The 15,240-nt window shown below is 52.3% G+C and overlaps 1 protein-coding gene across 7 annotated transcripts in view; it reads left to right on the top strand.

The window, feature by feature from the left end:
* The window catches only part of CTBP2 (C-terminal binding protein 2), a 159,494-nt gene that overhangs the window by 44,780 nt on the left and 99,474 nt on the right, over window positions 1–15,240 (top strand). For 6 of the 7 annotated variants that reach the window (XM_021073627.1, XM_021073630.1, XM_021073632.1 and 3 more), the window contains one exon: window positions 5,358–5,461. The gene's annotated coding sequence lies outside the window, so the exon portion shown is untranslated. Of the gene's footprint in view, window positions 1–5,355; window positions 5,462–15,240 lie in introns of those variants that run through there. The other variant, XM_003483573.2, reaches the window with a different exon arrangement.

Here is a 15,240-nt window from a genome sequence, read left to right as displayed (position 1 = left end):
CCAAAGGGTCGTTGTTGCAGAGCTAGTTAATACGGTTTATCGTTATTGGGTAGCAGTGAGTGGTTGGATCCCGGGCAGGTCTCGTGTGGCTGTAACATGCGGAGGTGAAGGGACCTGAGAACATCTTCTGGGCAGTGGTCGTTTCCTTTCTTGGGAAGATCTTGTCATTTCCTTGGTTTTCCCAGTGTGACAACCAAACTAGACATGTCTGTTGGGCTAGGCATGAGTTCATGGTTAAAGGCTGGGCAGGTACATAAGTACACAAGAGAAAGGGTTCCCAGTGGACTTGGGTTGGTGCCATCACTGTGTCAGCCTGAGGTCCTGGATGGGGGCAGATCACACATGCTGAGCTTGAGGGTGGGCAGAGGCTACAGTCTCAGCAGCTGCCAGCCCTCCCTGCCCCGTGTTGCTCAGAGATGCCCATCTGTGCCCCCAGCCGTCCCCCAAGCTTGCTGCTCCCCCCTCCCCCTCCCCCAGTTGGCTGAGGGCAGCCCAAAGCCACCCAGTTTCTCTTGTGGGTCATTGTGCATCCCTGGTTGTGTGGGGCACCTGCTGAGGGTGGTCAGGTGTGGATCGGGAGCAGGAGGGGTTGGGGAGGGGCCCAGGCTGCTCAGGTGTCCTGTGAAATGGACTCCAGGAGCTGCTGCCTGTGGCCTTGAATTGACACCTGGCACCCTCTGCCTGGGCATGTCCCTTTCTGGCCAGGACTTCTTGTTGATACAGATGGGTCGGTTTCAGGGCGTGGGCCTTTGTTTCTCTGTGAACTGGGTTCCAGGTCCACTTGAGGCTTTCCCCTGCCCACCACCCTTGAACTTGAGATAGTAGTGAGGCCCCGATGTGGACATAGGGGATAGCCCCTGGCATCCACCTCCTTTGCCCTCCCATGCCTGTCGTGATCCCACCACCAAGGGCCACTCCCTCTCAGAGTCTGAAAACCCCAGAAGAGTGCCGTGGGGCTCGTGTCTGCAGCAGGAGGGGTGAGGAGATTAACCCAGGGCTCGCTTGGGGCTGCTTTTGAACTTCAGGTCACAGTGGCTCCCTCTGGGCCGGGCCTTCTTTGGAGCTGAAGCAAGTTGCGGGAGACCCTCTTGGAGAAGCCCCTGGGCAGGTGGCTCCTTCTGCCCAGAGGCGGAGGCTGGGCAGCAGGGTTGCCCCGTGGTTGCCCTGCAACTGGGGGAGGGCTGGCATTACCTCCTGTACCCAAGCATCCCTTCAGCACCACGCCAGCTTGGCTCAGCTGTCGATTTAACAACAGGCACTCTTCTGAGAGGACCAGCCAGGAGAACATTTCTGGGGGAGAAGGCTGGCATTCTGGATGGCTCTTCACCCAGTCCCTTGTCTCTTCCTAAGCACAGCCTTGGGCAGACTCCCAGCAAGAGGAGGGCGGGGCCCCTCTGGGCGAGCGTGGGGCTCCCTCAGTGACCTGGCGAGGAGTGCGGCACCCTTAGGCCAAATATGAGCCATTTATGATTTGCGCAGAGGTGGGTTTGGGTCTTAGCAGGTGCTGCTGATGACAAGCTGTGGTGGAGTGTGCCATCTGATGAGGCCCGCAGTGGCCATTTCCTGAACACTGACCTACGCGAGCCTGGCGTCGTGGATTTGAAAGGACCCGCCCGCCTGCCCGTAAAGTGGTTGCTGTCTCCCCTGCCTCAGTGGCCAGAGTCCCAGGGCATTGGTCACCTCGCCCCCGGGGAGCCTGGGGTTCCCCTCCTGCAAGTCCACGCTCTCCCCCTGGTCCCTTCCCAGTAGCCCTCTGTTGCAGTCAGTTCCTGATCGCCCAGGGGACCCCTCTGCAGGCCACCTTCTGGATTTAGTAACTGAACAGCCCCTGGATCCAGGAGGGGCACAGTGAGAAGGAGAGCAGATTCCAGATAAGGCCAGGGTTCCCCCAGCGCCCGGGCCTCCTGCTTCTGTCCACATTTCCGCCTGAGGACCTCTCTCCTGCTTCTAAGTGCCCAAGCCAGGCCTCGTTTTGGCTCACTGGCCAGTCTGGGCCCACCTGTTCTGGCCACAGGGCCAGCCTGGAGAAGAGGAGGCAGAGGAAGCAGCAGGTGGAGCGGGCCCCACCGGTGGCCAGACAGAGGGCAGGCGTTTGAAAGCCTAGATGACCCCAGTGTGAGTCAGACCAGAGACTCCAAGTGGGGGTTCATGCGACGCCAGAGTGGTAACAAGAGCTGGCACATCTAAGCTTTAGAAGCAAGAAATATTTCTTGCAGAGTAAGTGCAAGTAGGTGGGTACCTCTGTGATGCAGCAGGTGGGGCGCAGGAGCTGGACAGAGCTGTCTGCGCCTCTCAACTCCGGTAGGATGGCACAGGCCAGGCCTCCGTGAGGGCAGAGCACCAGGGGCCATTCTGACAGAGGGCGGAGTTCAAGTGGGGGCAGGCCTGCACCCCCTCCCCCCCCAGTGAGCTGGGGCAGAGCCTCTCAGGCCCCCTTCCAGACATTCTGAAAGTTCAGCTTCAGTTTTAGCAAAGTCTCCTTAATGCCTACAGACATCAAAGGTCATTTTCATATGCCCAACTTGGTGTAAGAGGCAGCTAAAAATCCAGGTGGTGAGGCCCTGTCTGGCCAGTGCGTCCTGCGTTGTAAGTTTCCTGGGTGAAAGCCCAGTCCTGAACTGGATTGTTCCAGGCTCTAGGGGCTGCTGCCCCTCCCCACCTCTGCCGTGGTGTGTGTGCCTGCGCGTGTGCGTGCGAACACGTATTAGTGCCACGCACATACCTTGATCTTCCTCAACTCTGGGCGGAACACGTTTGCCAAGTGAGGTTCCATAGATTCACCCAGGTTGGTCGTACCAGCCAAAAAAAGAAGCCCTCTTCCTGGGTCCGAAGCTTGGAGCTGCCTGGCATTTCCTGGCTGAGGCTGGGTGACTTAATGGAACTGCTTGGGATTCTGTGGTTGCTGCTTTAGGAGCAGTGGTGATTTTATTTTTCTTTTTAGGTTCACACCTGTGGCATATGGAGGTGCCCAGGCTAGAGGTCTAATGGGAGTTACCGTTGCTGGCCTACGCCACAGCCACACAGGATCCGAGCTGTGTCTGTGACCTACACCACAGCTCATGGCAACGCCGGATCCTTGACCCACTGAGCGAGGCCAGGGGTCGAACCTGCAACCTCACGGTTCCTAGTCGGATTTGTTTCCACTGCGCCATGATGGGAACCCCACCTAAGCCATTTCTTTGTCTTGTTGTAGACTTCTGGAAGTTCTTTGGGAAATCCTGCCCCCGAAACTCCCCCCGGCACATCAGTGCGGCGTCTCCTCCCCACTGCACCGTCCTCGAGGAATCACTGAAAGAAGTGGTTTTGAATTTGTAGCCTTTCTGTAGCTCCTCTTTTTAAGTACTTCTTTCCACCTTCGAGTCACAATGGGCACTTGATTTCAAGATTCTGTCTACCAAGCCTTTTCATGTTCTCAATCCGCTAAATAAGCTGTCACCGTTCACTTGGGCAGTCTGCAGGCTCTTCTGAATTTCTGGCTTGATATCCTGTGAAATGTCACCTCCTCAGTGAGGCCTTTGCAGGCAAGGTTATTGATTCCCTACTTAATTTTACCATGAAAATGCTCAAGGAAGGAATCCATACCCACCAAGTTTCAGGAGGTGTTAACCTGTTACCTTTGTCTTCAGACCTGAGTTTTAAAAGAAGGTTACAGGCAGGCGTATGTTTCTGTATATGCAGTTAGTTAAATATTTGATTTCCTCCTGTCTTCCAGACGTGGAGGAATTTGGAGATCAGTAACATGTGATCGAGGCATTTAAACATTTAGACTTTGCGACAGGCAGAGTTTGTTTTTGCTGACAGTCAACTGTGGAGGTGTTAGACTATGCCTATGGTATGGGGTTTTGAAGGGTGGGTAAGAGTTTGCTAGGCTGCCTCAAAAAGATGGTTCCTTGGCTGTGGTAGATGCTTAGCATGAAACTCTATAATGTGTCATTAGAGGCTTGGGACCATTGAGAGCCTGTGCTCCCTAAGGCTTTAGAGACTGGAATGTCTTCGCTTTCCCTACCCACCCAGACACGGGAGTCTGGGTCTCTTTTGAATGGTTTGTAAAGTAGAGTGCTGGTGGGAAACTGTTGACACGAATTTCATACATTTAAAAAATGTCCATCCGGAGTTCCTGTTGTGCTTTCGCGGGTTAAGAATCCAACTAGTATCCATGAGGATACAAGTTCGATCCCTGGCCTCGCTCAGTGGGTTAAGGATCCAGCATTGCCACCAGCTGTGGTGTAGGTTGCAAATGCGGCTCAGCTCTGGCATGGCTGGGGCTGTGGTGTAGGCCGGCAGCTGCAGCTCCTATTTGACCCCTAGCCTGGGAACGTCTATAGGCCACAGGGGCAGCTCTAATAGGGAAAAAAAAAAGATAAAAAGAAATTTGAAGAAATGAAAAATATTAATCAACCATTTGACTCCTGGTCGCTAGTCAGATGGGCTTGGTGGTGGCCAGGGTTGGCTGGAGCAGTTCATTCCTGCGAAGCGTCGCTCTCCTTTCTCCCGGGACGTGAGAAACTTTACCTTAAAACACAGGCGCTCCAGGTGCAGGGCCGCTCCGGTGTTGACATTGTGTCTGTCCTTCATGGGAAAGGCACGAAGAGACACCTGGACACGCCTGCCGCGCAGGTGTTTGGCTTCTCCGTCAGCCCAGGAGGAATAACCCCTCTAGAGCCCTGTGTGTACGGGAAGTGGTTCAGACAATGGGGATGGTACCATGTATTTCCTCTTGGTTCCACGTATAGTAAAATAAATGTGAGTGCCGTTTAATGCATCACCTCATTTCATATTGCATTTGCCAAGAAAGTGCAATTTTATTGAACATTAGGATTGAATTCTTAACGGAGTAATCAATTTCAGTAGTAAGTTAAAATGCCTTCTATTAATGGACAACTGCAACCGTTAATCAGAGTTACAGTGGATTAACAGTTGTCAGCATTTATGCTAATGGCACTTAGAAACCATGGGCTTATGAATTGCACTTTATAATTCCATATTTCTCCAAGAGTCGGTAATACTTTTGGCTCGAAGGTATTGATTGTTTTGTCTGTTTGCTTGCTACTTGGAGATGTAAAGAAGTTAAATGCCCTTTTCACGGTGATGACACAATATCACCTTCTGGTTTTGCACACTTGGCTTCGCGTCAAAATAGATGGAAAGGGTTCATTTGTTCTGGTGCTTCGCTGTTTAATTTGATCTGGTGTGTGACTAAAGCAAGACAAATAGTATTTTTAATGAAACCATTTAATAACCTCTGGTAGCTTAGAATCGAAGGCATTGGAAAAATGCAATTAAAGGATGGCTAGATGTAAACAACGAAAAAAAAATCACTGCCTCAGCTTCACTGACCCAATTCATTTTGCTTTCAGGGTTTCATCGCCTTAAATGGTTTTGAACCAATGAAGCTGGATTCTCTTCAAAAGACGGACAGCCCTTCGTGTGAACTATAGAGTTTGTGGACAAATTTATATTGGTGAGTTATTGTGTAATATCTCCAGGTAAAAGTGCAGGGTTTTGAAAATCCCCTTTGGAATGTGTTTTCAATTAGTTGATGACTATGGATCGCCAGTGGCCTCTGGATATTTCATCGGGACGTCTAAATAACAGGATCCTATTGATTGTCTTTCAATTAATTGCATCTGGTATTTTCATTTATCAAAAGCAAAATACATGTAATTAACTCTGAAGCAACAGAGTTCAGTGTAAAGTGATTTTTGCTGCCGCCACGGCTGCTGTAGAGATAAGTCAACGGAAATTACACTACTAGGAAACTCGGATCAGGATGGAGCCATGGTAGGACTTCTTGACATATTAATTACGAAGAATAAAAATGAATTAGGCCAACAGCCTCCTGCCACCCCACGTGGCTCAAGTAAAAGGGGGTGGATGGACGTCTTTAGGAAGAAAGCAGCTTGCTGATGATGGCACATCTTTCATGAGCTAAGATTCTGAGAGGTAGCAGTCTCTAGGATGTCTTGAACATAGAACGATCCCCCCCCCCCCCACCCCGAATGGATTAGGAATATGTGCTGAGAAGAGCGTTTGGTGTCTGCACTTATGTGGAGTGTGGCTGAGAAAATAGCGACGGAGAGCCTTCTGTTCTCCCTCCATAGCAAGGACTTTGGGGGCTCTGAGCTTCGTTTCAGCATGCCTTTAGCCAATTTCCGCAAAACCTAGATCTCACTCCAAGTCTCCAAGCCACAGCTTCTCTCAGAAATGATTTTTAGGAATTCCCATCGTGGCTCAGTGGTTAGCGAATCTGACTCGGAACCATGAGGTTGCGGGTTCCATCCCTGGGTTAAGGATCTGGTGTTGCTGTGAGCTGTGGTGTAGGTTGCAGATGCAGCTCAGATCCCGCATTGCTGTGGCTCTGGTGTAGACTGGCAGCTGCAGCTCTGATGAGACCCCTAGCCTGGGAACCTCCATATGCTGTGGGTGTGGCCCTAAAAGGACTCTCCCCCCCAAAAAAAAAAGAAAGAAAGAAAGGATTTTTATCCTGCTGGAAAAAAAAAATGTTTTCTCCTTGAACTAACAACATTGTTTTAAAGTGAGGGAGAAAAAGAGCGTGTGAGCCAGTTTTCTCCGTGTTCTTTCTGTCAAACCTCTAGGCTTGTTCTCTGCAGTACTGAGGAGCGCAGGACTTTCAGTTGGAAAAGGTCAAAAGCCCACAAAGAATTGCTACGACAGTGCCCTCTCCTGAGAACCCTGGGGAGTTTCTGGCCCACAGGGTCTAAAAAAAGGTTTCTTTTAGAAGGAGTGAAGGCCAGGAAAGAAAGAAATATTGGCCTTTAGATGCTCCCCTGGCGGGCGGCTCCCCGGGGGCCTCAGCCCCAACCCAACCAGTGGAAGAAGGGTCTCACTGTGTCTCGGTCCCTTTTCCCGTGGAGGAAGGTCAGTCGTGGACACTGGGCTGCTGCCTGGAACCTGGGCCCTCGGGGCCCCCTCCCCCGCAGGTCACTTGGAAGCCTTGTTTGTGAAATGAGTCGTTGAGCTGGGCTGGTCCCCACGGTCCCCCGTCTTGTAGATTTCCGGAAACCTTTCCCCAGAGGGACCTGAGAAGGCTTGCCCGGCTGGAGCTCACAGCAGAGGGTTACTTAGCAGAGCCGACTCCGTAGGCTTTGCACAATTCGGAGCATCTCTGATTTGGGGGATGGGAGACTAGAACTACCCACGCACCTTCTTTGGGCGAACCTGGGTGTATCGGTGAGTCACAATGGCCACCACGTCCATTTCGCTTTCCACACAAAAGGTGACAGATTGTGGCCAAGCACCACGCGTGCTCGGACAATTGGCCTTGGACAATGGTTCTCAGCACTCAAGGTGTTTTCGGCATAATTTGGGGTAACCGTTTTCCGTAGCTCTTGGAAGAGCTTGGGAAGCCCGGTCCAGCCCTGGAGGTGACCATAACTGGAGCACGGCCACCACGCCTGGAGGATGCCTTGTGGTGTCTGCGACCCCACCCATGTTGACTGTGGCCCTGTTGGCCTGGCTGCTCCCCAGCTCTGGGCACCCCGCCAGTGGGTTAACCTTCGCCCCTGAGCACCCTCGTGAGACTCTCAGGGTGTGGTTCTTGCGTGTCCTGGAGGCAGGTGCTGGCTTTTTCCTCTGGGGCTCATCGCCTCACTCAGGATGTGGTACCCTGCTTTTTGGTTCTTGGCTCTTTATTCTGTCTCATTACCTTGCCCAGTATAAATAATACCCCGCTTTTTGGTTCTTGGCTCTTTATTCTATGTCGCATCACCATGCCTGGGGTCCTGTACCTCACTTTTTGGGTGGCTATTCACGCAACCCCACTTGCAGTTGATAGGTAGCCATAAAAGAGGGCTATAACCTGAATTGCAGCCTGAGGAAGGGACCACATGTTGATTTCAGTCTGGTAGCTCACTTGTTGGGCTCTCCTTCTAGACAGATCTTTTTTAAATGGCCACACCTGTGGCATACGGAAGTTCCCAGGCCAGGGCTTGAACCCCTGCCTCTGCAGCAGCCTGAGCCTCTGCAGTTAGATTCTTAGCCCACTGTGCCATAGCAGGAACTCCAACAAATCTTTTTTAATGTGGACAGAGGAGAGGGAAATAGATGAAAAACAGAAAATTCACAAAGAGTCACAGTCTTGGGATGGCAAACCTTTGTGATACTAGAACTGTTTATGTGCCATTGTAGTCCTCTTAGTATATTTAAGTGTATCCATTTAAAAGCATTATATTGCTATCATTCTAGACTTGATAATTCTGGCTTGTGGCCTTTTCTTTTCATAACTTCAGACATTTCAACTTTTCCCCCTCAATGGGCCTTATTTTGTCATCACTAATGAATGAGAACATGCTCCATTTATTTATTTATTTTTGGCTGTTTGGGGCCGCACCTACGGCATATGTAGGTTCCCGGGCTAGGGGTCTCATCAGAGCTGCAGCTGCTGGCCTACGCCAGAGCCACAGCAGCGCGGGATCGGAGCCGCGTTTTCGACCTACAACCACAGCTCACGGCAGTGCCGGATCCTTAACCCACTGAGCGAGGCCAGGGATCGAACTGTGCCACGATGGGAACTCCAACATGCTCCATTTAGATCTGTTGCATTTTGTTCTGCTTTTACTATCCGTTCTGTACGTTGAGAGCCCAGCATGCTCTTTGGTTTGCTGACTTCTGGAACCAGAGTCTCTTCTCCAGGGGTTCAGACGGATCGTCATTTTTCTTGTGCCATTTTTATTATTAAGTGTAAATATTTGTAGCGGTACCACATTACCTTGTAATTTTAACAAAAGTACCAGGGAAAAATCCGTGCTTTTGGTTCCATGTCTACAACTAAGTGGAAATACAAACCCCAGCCCTTAGCTTTTATTCTGTAAGATGATGGTGGAGTGAGCGGTGGCTGTGGTTTCGCAGATGTGGCAGCATCTCTGGCTGCCTGCACCCAGGGAGGCCTTATTTTGACAGACGGTGGTAATGACATGGAGGTGTGACCTGCCTCCCAAAGCCCCAGGGAAAGGTGATCTGAGCTTCCCCAGGCGCTGGGGACTCAAAGGGGAGGGCCTGGCAAGGTCCGATGTGGGGACCTTGCAGTTCTCATCTAGGTGTAGCTTTAGTGGGCCATTGGGGCTGGGGAGGAGTCGCCTCTGTGGGCAATAGGGCCTCTGCCCTGTTTCTGCCCATCCAGCCTTTTCCTTCCGAAACGGAAGGGAAAACAGAAGCACAAAACTACAGCTTGCAGTGAGTCTGGGGATGGTTGAGCAGTGGCGGTATCTGGCTGTGGCCATGCTGGGTCTAGAGTTGTGGCCCCCGCGGTCCTCTGGAGCTCTCGGCCTGCTCTGGTCTTCCCTCGTCCAGGGTTTCGATCCAGCCTGCACTAGGGACCTGTGAGCTGCTCCAGTTTGTAGACAAGAGGCACTACTGCCAGCATCGGAAACCACAAACCAGAGAAAGATACCCTGGGCCTTTCATCTCTGGGGGATGAGAAACAGCCAGGAGGCTGAGGTGGGGGCGGTAAAGATGCAGGCGAAGCCCCCAGGCAGCCCTCAGTGGACTCGGGAGGAGGGGCCCCAGCTGGAGCTCTGTGTTCTCGGTTCTGATGTGTGTTGGATTCCTGAGCTGCAATTTCAAGTTCACATGGGAGCCCGTCTCTGGGAGATGCTGGTCCAGACCTAGTCCTTTCCTCCTGAAAGTCTCCAGATCCCAGTAAGGCTCCTGGGTAGGACCAGAAATATCCTCAGCCTGTCCTTGTCGTGGGCACACGGGGTCAAGCCCCTAGCCCCCAAATTCTGATGGGTCATTTTACTCTCTGTTTGTGCTGTCCCCCGCCTCCTTACCCCTGAAGATTGACTGCTGGTTCTTTTTTTGTCTTTTTAGGGCCGCACCCACGGCATAAGGAGGTTCCCAGGTAAGGGGTCTCATCAGAGCTATTGCTGCCGGCCTACGCCAGAGCCACAGCGATGCCAGAGCCACAGTGACACCAGATCTTAGCCACGTCTGTGACCTACACCACAGCTCACAGCAACGCCGGATCCTTAACCCACTGAGTGAGGCCAGGGATTGAACCCGAAACCTCATGGTTCCTAGTCGGATTCCTTTCCACTGTGCCACGACGGGACCTCCTGACTGCTGGTTCTAATCAAAGTCTGTCTACCGGCCGGGGAGGCTGGACCTCTGTCATCCATCCATGTGTCTGGAATAAGCGGGCCTGCCGGTACTTCCTGGGGTTCCTGGCTGGGGAGGGGCCTCAGCCCGACTGTGCTCCTGCTGGAGGGCCCTGCCTGGGAGCGATGGCTCCGTGCAGATCTTATGAGCGAGGCCACTGCCCTCGCCTCCTCCTGGTGGGCAGGGGTCATGACCAAGCATACCGTCCAGCATTAGGCGGGATCGGGCTATGGACATGACCTTTTCTCCCCAAGATCCTTAGACCTTGGCAAAGACCCCCATTTGATTCTGAAGAACTTGGCACTGAGGTCATAGGCCAGCTCCCAGGGCCCCCGAGCAGCCCTGGGGCTCAGACACTGACAGTGTAACCCCAGACTCCAGGTTCCGTTGTCCCTGCCGCCACCCTGCCGTCCTGCGACTTGCTTTGTCAGAATGCAGGGTCCCTTTGTAGCCACGACCTGGTCGGGGATGACCCCTGGGGCCACGTGTTCTCATGTATGTGTAGAATGAAGCCAGTCTCTGCCCCAAGCACTTGGTCCATGGGAAGGGGGTGCCGACCATGGGCTGTGGCTTATCCCCGAGGGGGGTGGCTCTGTGTGGAGAAAGCCCCCCTGTGGCCAGCGGGGGCAGGGACTGGAACAAGCCGCACAGCGAGGCCTTCCTGCCCCTGGGCTCCCCAGCAGCCCTAGGTGGTGGGACCACCAGAGGCACATGTCACTGCTCTGACCCTCATCATTCCCTTGCGAGCGAGGAAGAGTGGGAGGAATGGGTGGAGATGAGGGGCCCTGCTTGTTGAAGGAAGTGATATTTCATGTTTACTGTAAATCTCAGATTGAGGATGTGTATGTGGGTGCGTGGGTGGGAACTGAGCTTTCACGGATAAGACGTTTGGGTCTCAAACAAGCGTACCGGGTGTGATTAATGGGAGAGGAAGAGGTTATTTCTTTGTGTAAATATTTTTGCTTAGCGTGTATGTGTAACCACGGCGGCTGTAACTACTTCTAGAATGCGTTAGGCCAACCCCATCTTTTCAAAAATACAGTCTTAGTGTTCGGTTTTGTCAGTTGTAATTCCACCTGGGTTTTTTTGTGGAGGAACACACACCACCTCCCCAGGTTCAAGTGTAAATCTGGCATGACTTTCAACTTAGCGGCACTCCCCCAGCCACAGATGCTAAGGAAGTCCTCCACGGCTCCAGAAGCAGCCCACGTGACAGACACTGACAGAACCTGGGTACTTTCAGAGCTCTCGCCATCAATTAATTTCGGGACCTGATTCAGTGCACTTGGCTAACGTCAGGCTTTAGAAAGTGGCTGAGAAATCAGACATTCCCAAGCTGCCCAGGCGTGTTGCCTGTGGCTTCCTCTTCCCCCGATGTCCATCCAACACTCACCTGAAGGCATTTGCTTCGCTTATTGATCGATTCATTTATGTTTGGCAAACTTGGCAACTCCCACCTGGCCCCATGCTGTAGAAAATAAAGTCTTGTTGCAATTCATTCTTTCCACGTAGCAATTCAGACCATTCCCTTAGACTTGCACCCGGTAACGATAAATAGGAGGTTTTCAAAGAAAAATGCTGCGTAGTTCACCGGGTTGTGTGTGTGGGTAGCTGGCTAACACAGGAGAAGGTCTGCCGTGAGTGGACTCCCGTGCGAGGAGGTGAGATGGGGCGCTTTCCTCCGCTTCTCTTAAGCAGCCCCGAACAGTGACATTTATGCATATTTCATGACATGGTTTCTTCAGGCAGAGGAAACAGACAAATCAATTTCTCCGCAGTACACTGTTTAAAGGAAGCTGCAGCAACCTGTGGGGTAAGTTGCAGGAGCTGTTAAAATGAATTACATTTGGCAAATATATAGAACAGTAAGGGGAAAAAGCTAGTATGTGGGGGTAGAACGAACACACACACACACACACACACACACACACACACACACACACACACAGCCACGGACGAGTAGCACTTCTGAGCATCTGATCCCAGCATTGAATTTCCATGCCTTCCGGAGCGTACCACTGATCAACCCCAGTGGCTCCCACCCAGCACCCCAGTTCCCTTCTCTGTGCAGGCTGATGGATCAGATGTCCCTGTGAACTTCCCGTCAGATCCACTTAGAGCCCCCTTGATTTATTGGACAGTGCTGTGCTGCCCTTTACTGTAGGAGATTTGCAGAAAAGGAGTCTTCATGCTAAAGATGCCTTGTTCCTGGCTCAGTGTAAAGCAGCACCTGGCCTGTGGTTGCCTCCCCTCTTCCAGGTCGACTATACATTGTTTAACTCAGGGGAAGCCTTTGCTGTCCTGGGTGGTGTAACCCGGAACTTCTTGAAAGCTGGAGCTGGAGCAGTGCAGGGCAGTGATCAGTCTTGTGGGGGAGGGCTCCTGGCTGGGTTCTGCTTTTCGTGCTGGATACCAGAACCTCAGAACGGGCCTTGCCCCCCTCGGGGAGCTTCAGGGCTATGCAGGTGTACTGGATGTCCCTTGGTTCATGAGACAGTCATGGCCACCTGTATTCTGCCCCTGTTGGAGACTGAAGACAGGTGCCCACCACTGAGGAAGTCGTGGGAAGGTGGGTTCTGTGTTCTGAGATGGTGAGTCTGGTGGCCCTTGGCCTCATCGGCGTTTCTTAGTCAGTACTGAAAACCTACTGGGTTTGTCTTTGCTGGGCGCCTATCAATCCCATGCCCACCAGCCCCCAACACGTTCGAGTCCGCCCTTGTGTTCCCTGAGTGCAGGAGGGCCGCCTGGTTATCACAGCACGGAAACCCAAGCCTTCAGGCTCTCCGATGACAACAGAGCCTTCCGACTCTATCAGGTGAAAGAGGACAAAGGTTTTGTGAGCGAACTCGCATTCAGGAGCAGTGCTTTGTTAACAGAACCTTCCAGAATGAATGCTGAAAGCTCTCAGAGGCAGAGGCCACACCTGATGCCCTCCTTGTCACCTCGATTTTCTGTACATGGTCTGAATATTACGGGCGCCATAGGACTAATTTTGAATGAACGAATCCCAGGCTGTGGAGGCACCAGGGAGGTATGGGGTGCCTGGGCTGGTGGATGGACCTGCCCAGCATCTGCTTGGAAGGAAGAGTGGATTTTGCGTTAGCCTGGAGTGTTTTCCGCGGACAGAAGGGGAACCAGCACGGTACACTACCTGTTTGGAGCAGGTGTATGTGCCCTGAAATGATACATCCGTGGTCCTGAGCTTTCTTAGGTAGAAGAGCATCCTCTGCCTGCCCTGCTCACAAGGTGGGGTGGGCATTTGAATTCTCTGTGACTTGGGGACCCAGCTGTACTCTGCTGTCATTGGGGCGCTGTGTTTGTGGCAGCTTCGTGGGCGAGGGGAGTTGTGATTTAGCTGCCTTGATGGCATCTGAGCTGAGATTACGAGGACCCGTAGCCCTGGGTCCATCTGGGACAGATGGTGTGTGTATCAGATTCCTTCGTGGACCCAGCATGGTGGCTGCCCGCTGTCCCTGCCTTTGGACGTCTGGAAGCCCCAGTCCCATGTTTGTTCAGAGCCCCAACTTGGAGAGTCCAGTACTCCTGGCTTTTCGTCATTCAGTCAGACTCTCTGCCACTTCCTAATTACAGTGACCTCTAGACCGCGACAGAAGGTTGCAACTTCCTCTAGGAAGGAGGATTCGTATTGATTTGTACTCTGATCTCCCCCGGGCTTAAGTGGCAGCACCGTGGAGGCCTGGTTAAGGCTGGAAAGCCTCCTGCTCGCGTGTTGAAACACAGCAGAGTGACGCGGTGTCAGCTGGGAAGCCGCCCAGCTCTTTAGTTTGGGGTCGCATCGTAAGAGGCATCTTTCCGGAGCCCGATGGCTTTGGCACCTCCTTCTTGTGCTTGCATGAGGCTTGACCCAAGGCCATGGCCTTGGAGGGGCGGGGGGAAGGGTCCCGGTGGCAGTGCCGGGAATGCTTGACCTGGGCTACCTTGGGCAAACTAAACTACTCTGTGCTTAGAGCCTCGTGCTCCCCCTGTGTTAAATGGAGGTGAATAGTAGTGAGGTTTCAGTGAAACAGGCATTGAGGCGGGCTTGGCAAATACCTGGTACATTGTAAGGGCTTAATAAGGAATGATGGGCATTGTTAATTACCATCGTCCCCATTAGCAACAGCCGTAAATGAGACAGTCATTCCTTTCGCTGGGAGGGGAACCCTGGTGGCCTGCCTGTGGCTGGAAGAGCACAGGGTATGGAGCCTGTCTCCAAGGAGGCACCTGCAGTTGGGTTATAGGAACATTGAGATGAAAGATGACCCCAACGGTAGATCTGCTTGTTTTCCTCCTGGGTGTTGGAAGTGGAACCACATTTCCCACCAACCTGGTAATTAGTCATGGCTCTTCATCAAGGGATGAAGGCTGAGGGCCCCGGAGGCCTTTCCCATGCACTGCATGTTGAGTTTGCTTTTTCATTTGGGTGAGCTGATCTGAGCCACTGCGGGGATGCTGGTGTCAGGGTTACTGCATGAGGTGGGACTGGCTACCTGGGTACCTGTCGGAGGATGGGCAGCCTTCTCTGGGGAGTGGGGCTCCTGTCAGTGGCTTGGGTCTCAGCAGTTTGCCTGAACATGGAGTGTGACCATCAGGGCTGAGGCCAACCCGGCCCCTCTCTCTTCCCGGTGGTGACCGGGTCAGCGGCGGAGAGGGGCAAACACATGGGGCTTATCCCGAGATTGGTGCTGGGAGAGGCCTGTTAGCACGGCCACTTCACATGAAAGGCTGTTAGATTCAGGTCACCGGGTTTGGACTCCTGCATTTTATGGCAAAGTCTAAAAACGCAAATTTGTAACAACCAATGTTAATGAATTCAGACTGTTCGAATTTCACACTGAATAATGGCTGGAATGATCAGAGCCAGGGGCTTAGGAGATCCTTGGATCTCTGTAATCTTTTCTCAAGATTCAATTGATGTAATATCACATTACTTTTATTAACAGTCCTGGCCATGAAAGAAACACACCTATTAGGGCAGGAGAATTTAGTAAAAATAGTAGTCATGACAAGACAATTCGGAATCTGTAATATATTCAGTAAATTGCAAAATGCCACCTCTCATTTAAAATGCAGTGTTGTGCCCATAGATACGGAATGCAATACTTCTGTACCCTAGGGCTTCCC

The sequence above is a fragment of the Sus scrofa genome, chromosome 14 (assembly GCF_000003025.6).
Source record: "Sus scrofa isolate TJ Tabasco breed Duroc chromosome 14, Sscrofa11.1, whole genome shotgun sequence".
In the NCBI taxonomy this organism is placed as follows: Eukaryota; Metazoa; Chordata; class Mammalia; order Artiodactyla; family Suidae; genus Sus; species Sus scrofa.
Note: the sequence above shows the minus strand (reverse complement) of the source record. Positions and strands in the feature narration are given on the sequence as shown.